This window comes from Acomys russatus, chromosome 22, assembly GCF_903995435.1.
Source record: "Acomys russatus chromosome 22, mAcoRus1.1, whole genome shotgun sequence".
NCBI lineage: Eukaryota > Metazoa > Chordata > Mammalia > Rodentia > Muridae > Acomys > Acomys russatus.
Genome location: NC_067158.1, coordinates 44,941,658 through 44,950,027, shown reverse-complemented (window position 1 = coordinate 44,950,027; position 8,370 = coordinate 44,941,658). Strand labels below are relative to the sequence as shown.

Sequence of the window (8,370 nt, the reverse complement as noted above, 5' to 3'; positions counted from 1 at the left end):
AAAGTAACTGATAGAGCAAATAAGAAGAAAAAAATCAAAAAAGAGAAGAGGAGGACATGGACAAAATATCCATCCCTAAGAAATACCTCCAGAGACACACTCCCTCCAAATATCCACAACCTCCCAAAGTTTGCCCCACCCCTGTTAGCCCATTAAGCTACACATCTGTAGCTCATGTTCCTCATTGCTACTTTGGCTACTTTTCTCACTGTTGAAAGCAGAGTCAGGGCAGGAGTATTTCATTTGACTCATGGCTGAAAAGGGATGTGGTGATCATTCTGGAGAAGGTGTGGCAGTCTAAACAGGAAGAAGTGAATATTGGTATTCAGTTCGCTTTCTCCTTTCTATTAGGTCTGAGACCCAGTGTATAAAATAATAGTGACCATATCTTGCAGTAAATATATCTTTACTAAAACCCCTCTGGAAACTCCCTTTCAACACAGCAAGAAGTTTGTTTCCATGGTAATGCTAAAATCTATGCCAGTTTATAATGAAGATTCAGGGTCGTAGAATCCATGGATGAATTGTTAAAGTTAGAACTGCTGTGTTACAATTTCCTTCCAGGATCCTGCCCCCAGCATTTGGACACGGTTGTAATAGGGACTAATCCTGAAGGGACATTGCACATTCATACCAGAACTACCACAGGCATTGCATTGCAAGTCCACTCATAGAACTGTCATGAGGAGAAAGAAGTCTCTACTGTGTATAAGGAGGATATGGTTAGACTCTACCTCTTAGAGGGAGGGCATCTCTGAGACAAACTGGATTTCTGCAATTCGGTAGGCTCCTAGGAGTATATAGGGGTGACTCTAGCTGAGACTCTTAGCCGGGGGTGGTAGTATGGAGAGATGAGGCCACTTTCTAGTCAGGCAATAATTCCAGTGGAGGAAGGAGGACACCAATTCTCCCACAAAGCCTTTGGCTTGAAATTTACTCTGCCTACAAGATATGCAGGCATAAAGATGGAGCAGAGATTGAGGAAATGGTTGACCAATGACTGGCCCAACCTGAGCCACACCGCATAGGAAAGAGCCAACCCCTGACTCTATTAATGATACTCTGCTATGCTTGCAGAGCAGCCTAGCATAACTGGCCTCTGAGAGGCTCCACCCTGCAGTGAATTGAAGCAAGTGCTGAGACTCATAGGCAAACATTAGGAGGAGCTTGGGGAGTCTTGTAGCAGAGTGGGGGAAAGGAAAGAAGGTCCCCAGGGGGACAAAAACTCCTTAAGAGTAAGTCAGAAAGGGATATTGCTTCAACAGCTATTCTCCATATGCATGTGCTTTTTTCATTATAAGTATATTGCAAAGAACCAGAGGAACATTCATATCCAACACACACACACACACACACACACACACACACACACACACACAGTATAGTATGGTCAAGGAAGAAACTTGAAGTTGACTCTGCATGTGTAATTAAATGCCCGAGTGCATATTAATGTTAGTATACACACACTCATAAATAAATTGTATGCATATAAATTTGGATGTGTGCATTTTTCTCTTGTAATATTTTCATTAAAATAAACTTGGAATGATTAAAAAAAAAAGAAGACATACAGAATAAATTAACCTAGACCCATAGGGGTTTACAGAGACTAAAGTACCAGCCAAAGATCATGCATGGGCTGGGCCTAAAGCCCCGACACATATGTAACTGATGGGCAGCTTGGTCTTCATGTGGGTCCCCTAGCAAGTGGAGAAGGGGTTGTCTCTGACATGGACTCTGTGGCCTTAGGTGGGTTTGTATAGGTACAAGGGCATATAGGAAAAGGGGAAGAATGTGGCAGGGTGGACCAGGTGGAAAAGAAGGAGGGGCTGGGATCAGGATGTAAAATGAATAAATAAATAAATTTAAGAATAACAAAATTACTAACAAGGAGAAAAGGAACCTTGCTATGAGGTCCTTGATTGGTAGCTATTTAGATATTTCAGATACAGTCCATTTTTATGGAAATGTATTAATACCATAAAATGTATCAATTTTGTTCACTTTTATATTTTCAGCTAAGTACATGGAGTACATTTAAGTGGTGCAGCATTCACTACCACACATCACTAGACTTATTATGTTTTCGCAAGCACAAACTGGTTTCGTTAAATATTATCTCAACTTGCTGTTTTTCCTTTCTATCCCTTATAACCAGCATCTTGTTTTCTGTCCTTAGAAATTTGAATATTCTTTTTCTTAATTTAGTACTGGCGTTTTAATTACATTTTATTACTATAATTTGACAATAGGCTCTAAAGTCAACATCAAAACATTCCTCCTTCGAGCCGGATTCGGACCAGTGACCTAAAGATATCAGCAATCACCTACAGTCCTCCGCTCTACCAACTGAGCTATCGAAGGGATGAAATTTGAATATTCTAACCACTTCACATACATGTAATCATGTATACTCTTATGTGTATGTCTCATTACACTCTAATTAGTGTCTTCAAGGCTTATACATGTTGAAACATGTCAGAATTTTGATTTTTTTTCTTTCATACTCACTGTTTCTCATTGTTCATGTGACTCTGTGAATGTATATGTGTATATATCACATTTTGTTTACTAATTTAGCCAATAACTATTCAAACACTCTAATCTTTTAGTTATAATGACAGTGCTGCTGTGAATATAGATATACAAATGTAGTTGAGTATATAATTTTATTTTTTAGGATATGTGACCAAAATTGTTGGCATTGATGTTTTAAATTTTTGGTGGAACAATAATGTGTATTCAGTGTCTAGACAATAAATTTCCTTCAAAAGTCAGCTATTTGTTCATATTTTCCCTATTTTCCCAACATTAATATTTTCTGTTTGTCTGATTTTGTGTCATAGGCATCTGATAGGTGTGGACTATTTTGATACATCATTTTCATATGAACAGAACAAAAAGTAACATTATATCTGTTTTTGAAGATACAGAGGAATCAAGCTCAGTGTAGCAGATATAATAAATCAATTTTTATCTATAAAATGTAAAAGGGGTGAAGAGATTTTCTGAGGCACTCAAGGACAGTCAAGTGTGTCAACTTGATTGGGTAATAGATGCCCATATATTTGGTTACTGATTATTTCAGAAAGGCTGTGAGAATTATTTTGGATGAGATTATCATTTTTTTTTTTGTCTTGACATAAAAGTTTAAAACGTTGTCTTCTACAATATAAATGGGGCTCATTCAGTCAGATGGGGCCTGAATAAAAAAAAAAAAAAAAAAAAAAGCTGACCTTTCTGCAAGTAGATGACTTTTGAGTTGAGATAAAATGATAAAATTTTCTGGATCTTGAGCTTATCAGTTTTCTGACCATTAATTGTATTATAAAACTATTTCTTCCTTTAATTCACTGACTTAGATCTTAAGAGTTTTCATTCTTCATAATTGCATAAAACAACCTTTTACAGTAAGTCATTTTAATGATAAATTGATAAGGAGATTAATAGATAAACCAAAGAATAGATAGATAGATGATAGATAATATATAGATTGATTGATGACAACTAGCACAATATTATATATTTTTATAATAGATACAATAGTTATATGCATGTACACACATATACTACTGATTTTCTATATCTAAAGAAGCATGGTTGGCATTATTTTAATAATAAAAGATTCTTGCAATCACACATTAAGGAGTAGGCTGAGGACAGAAAACAAAAGATTAGATTAAACAAACTACAGCTTTACCAAAAGCAAGGAAGGTGACACTTTATAGAACTTAAATCATAATAGTAAAAAAATTACATCATGAAACAGAACACAAATAATCATTGACTGTTTATTAATTACTGAAAATACCTTTAGTGCTTTAGTACTCGACAAATTAGATTGATAATTGAGGCATAGATGATAAACATAGGCAAATGAATCATCCACAGACCAGAGAATGCAGGGAGCAATGTCAAAGAGAAATTGAAAGAGAGCGATGCTAGATCACTCTGATTTTCGTTCCAATGAGAACTAGACATGTGGGAACAATGGTAAGAGAAAGACTTGCAATAGGAATCGTAGCACAACAATAGAAAGCTCAAAAGCACAGAAGTATGAGGTGTTATGACTATAAGGAAAACATGAAAAAGAATGGGAACTTTTTGTAGAAAAATTCTTTGCAAAAATAATGAGAGAAACCTTTTTAAAAGTCTCCTACAATTCTCATTTTACCAATGTTATAACTTCATAAAATGAAGAAATTGGATATTAGTAAAAAGGTTGCAATAATACTAAACTAAAGTAAAAACAAACCATTGTTATATTAAAGAATTTTCAGAGTCACAGGACATTACGAGCTGTGGCGCCTGCGCCACCACGGTACTGAGTGGAGGGCGAGGGACTGAGGATTTAACTCATGCACACACAGGCGCACGCGCGCGCGCGCGCGCACACACACACACACACACACACACACACACACACACACAAACTAACACAGCTGGTCCTTCATGCTAAGAGAGCAGCAGCCACGGCAGCGGTTTATTCTTCTCCTTGTTTGGCCCCCCACCCCCACCCCAGAGTTCCAAAGAGACTTCTTATAGGCAGCAAAGCAGGAATCCTCCTCCCAGGTGAAATCCCTCAAGGGGTAATGGCACACAGAAGGAAAGGTAGGGGCACGTTCTCAGAGCAGTAAACATGACTAGCTAACCAAGATAAACACAGACATGGAAGCTGCTAGAAACAGGACATGAAACAGCAAGACAGGCAGGTAGCCCAGTCGGGCCTCGTTCCTACAACCAGCCAACAGTGACTCCTCATAATACTAAGGAAAGCCCTGTGACACATAGGAATATAGACTAATGTGACCATTTTAAATACAAGGATACAGCAGTGCAGTACAAGACTAACAGTCTGCCTGATTGGCTAAGTGGAAATATAAGCACTTGTTTATGTAATTTGAAAGATAATGCTCCCTCCCATAAAACTATAATGTTCTAGTAATAAATGTATCGAACGTAAATACAATAGAGCTAATGGAAACTAGTGACTAATAAATCAATAAATATGTTTAGTTGTTCCCACATACAAGAGTGTGGAAGTGGGAGTTGGCACATGAGAGACAAGATTAAAAAGAAGTTGATGGCTGGGGTAAAAAATGTTCTTGTACGTTCATTATTTGTAGACCTAAAGAATCACCCTTTCATGCCTTAAATATTAACCGCTCATTTTCACATAATATGTATCGCAGCTCCTGTCACAGTTTTTCTTCTTAGTTGTTATATTAATATCACCTTCTTTCCTAATATACAAACTTTATTTGAAAACATAACTCATTCTAACAACTATTGCAGCTCTGGGTGGGGCTTATTGCCAAAATGGTTGACTGGAATTTTAACTGATGAAAAAGTTCTCAGTGAAGGTCACAGTGAGCATCCATTTATAAAGGAATGAATGAGAAAGCCACTGATTTGAACTGATCACAGATCTTTGTATCTAGAAAAATTCAGGTGGATTTGCATGAGTTTATCCATTAGATTGCTCTAAACTCATAGATTAACAAATAAAAAAATAATAATAACAATGAGACCCTTTGCAAACAAAACAGGCATTGAAGAAAGGTACGTTTAAATTGCCAAAAGATTATCAGCATTTCAGGGTGAGAAATTTAACAATAGGGAAATCAGCAAGTTTCTGGTAACATTGAGGTACAGATGACAAATGATCCAACAAAGAATAATTAGAATCTGGCAGTACCCGAGAAAGGAGGCTGGGTATTTTCATAAGCTTCACCTTAAGTAGTAAGCCTCACTGCTCTCTTGAATCAAAGCAATTTATCATCCGTGAACAACTGCCAACAAGAACATCACCAGGGACAAGCTGAGGTTGTGTTTGTACCAGACCTGGGCTCTCATATAAAAGTATTGAATTTATCTGGACTGTGGAGACTTACTACATTCAGTGTCAAGGGAGAAACCTCATCTTCTTAATGGTGATATTATCTCAGCTACTGGACTCTGTCATGTATGGAGGAGTGAAAAGGAGCAATATACAGAAGCACAGGTGCAGAATTAGAATTTGTTTTTACTGGCCTCTTGAAGTTTCCTCATAGATGGCTTCATAAAGACTAGACACTTGTGAAAGCCCCAAGATCATATCTTGAATCTTCAACAACTAATATATTTGTGATTGGAAAATGCAAACATGTTACGCGCTCTCTCTCTCTCTCTCTCTCTCTCTCTCTCTCTCTCTCTCTTGCATGCGTGCACGCGTGTGTGTATGCGTGTGTGTATGTGTGTGTATCACAGCTATATTTCTTTTAAAAATCAGATTACAATTTAAATCTACTGACTACACATACAGAGAATCCATCATAAATAACCAATGAGGACCTGTAAGTTTGTGGAATAGCTAGCATATTTCTACCAGAGGAAAAAATGATCAGAATTTGAACAACTAACTTGAGATGCTCTGAAGTGACGATGTGTTTCAGCATTTTTCAAAGGCCATATCCAAATGTACCATGGGATGTGCTAAAGGAAAGGACCAGCATCCTTCAGGAGATGAAAATGAGCTCTTCACAGGCTCCCTTAGAGCCTAATGTGACAAATGGATGAGCTTGCACGCAAGCATCAAAGATGCTGGGTTGAATAAAGTGGCAGGGTTTCTGTTGCTGATAGACAATGGCTTTCTGTGTCCTTTGCTCAGACAGACTGTCTTGGAGGTTAATAGCAATCAAGTTTGATGTGGTATCCTTTACTCTGCATTTGGCTTTGGAATCTGTTTTGAGATTTAGCTATCATAGGAATGTATGTTGGACTCCTTAAAATAAGATCCTGACCATTCACGTCAATCTAAAACACATCCACTTACTATCTCTCTCTCTCTCTCACACACACACACACACACACACACCATTGCAGATAAGCAGCCATAACAGCACCAAGAGTCTAAGAGTTCAGTACTAGTTCAGCCCAATCAGATGCCCTTACACTGCATTGAAACAGAAATAATAACTTACCTATTTTCTTTTTTTTTAATTTTTTATTAATTTATTATTGTTACATCTCAATGGTTATCCCATCCCTTGTATCCTCCCATTCTTCCCTCCCTCCAATTTTCCTCTTATTCCCCTCCCCTATGACTGTTCCTGAGGGGGATTACCTCCCCCTGTATACGCTCATAGGGTAGCAAGTCTCTTCTTGGTAACCTGCTATTCTTCCTCTGAGTGCCACCAGGTCTCCCCCTCCAGGGGACATGGTCAAATATGAGGCACCAGAGTACGTGTGAAAGTCATACCCCACTCTACACTCAACTGTGAAGAATGTTCTGTCCATTGGCTAGATCTGGGTAGGGGTTTAAAATTTACTGCCTGTATTTTCCTTGGCTGGTGTCTTAGTTTGAGCGGGACCCCTGGGCCCAAATCTGCCTATCATAGGGTTCTACTTGTAGGTTTCTAGGACCCTATGGATCCTTCTACTTTGCTATTCTCCCATGCTTCTCTCATCTAGAGTCCCAATAGGATGTTCTCCCCTCTGTCCCAGTTTCCTGGTAAGTGAAGGCTTTCATGGGACATGCCCCTTGGGCTAGTATGCAGCTATAAGTGAGTATACACCATTTGAGTCTTTCTGCTTCTGGGTTAACGCACTCATTATGATCATTTCTAGCTCAATCCATTTGTCCACAAATTCTGGGAATTCCTTGTTTTTAATAGCTGAGTACTATTCCATAGTGTGTATGTACCACAGTTTCTTTATCCATTCTTCTCCTGAAGGCACCTCATTGATGGGGAGTAGCATTCAACAAGATTCCAAGGGTGGTGGTCCTGTAGGAGAAAGAAGTGAACCCGTATTTGGTGAAATAAGAAAAGGAAAATAGACGTAGTACAGTGGACAGAGAAATCCCAATTTGGCTTCAGAAGCTGGACAAAGAGAGCTGAGATAACAGGCTACAAAAAGATCCACACTGGCTTGAAATTCCGGAGTTAAGTTTGGACAGTGTTGAATGAATCCCATTGACTTCTATATGCTATAGATTTCAAGTCCTATAAATATAAACTGAAATAAGACTAATTTGGTGATACAGTTTTGTATAACCTTAAACAAATTATGGACAAAAATAAGCTTTAATATCATTGTGTATAAAGGTAGTGAATAATTAGCCAACTTACTCTAATGTATAAGAGTAAAATAATTAAATATAAAAAGTTCATAAAGTTTTGGCACTTGTGTGTGTAAAATAATGTAAATTAATGTAATTTTCCTTTCTTTCTACCTTTATTTCTCTAATGTCATAAGTGTTTGAAAGAAATGCATGCTGTTATAATTTTGACCCCACAGTGGATAAGATTAAAAATCAGTACATATCTACAAAGTGGGCTATTTTTGTTGGTAAAGACAAAAATTATCCTTAAAAACATACAAAGAGAC

At 37.7% G+C, this 8,370-nt stretch overlaps 1 non-coding gene across 1 annotated transcript; it reads right to left on the bottom strand.

Annotated features, from left to right (window-relative positions):
• Positions 1-2,279: 2,279 nt before the first annotated feature.
• Trnay-gua (transfer RNA tyrosine (anticodon GUA)) lies at positions 2,280-2,364 on the bottom strand. The gene is given in 2 exon segments: positions 2,280-2,315; positions 2,328-2,364. It is a non-coding gene; the product is annotated as a tRNA-Tyr (tRNA).
• Positions 2,365-8,370: the final 6,006 nt, after the last annotated feature.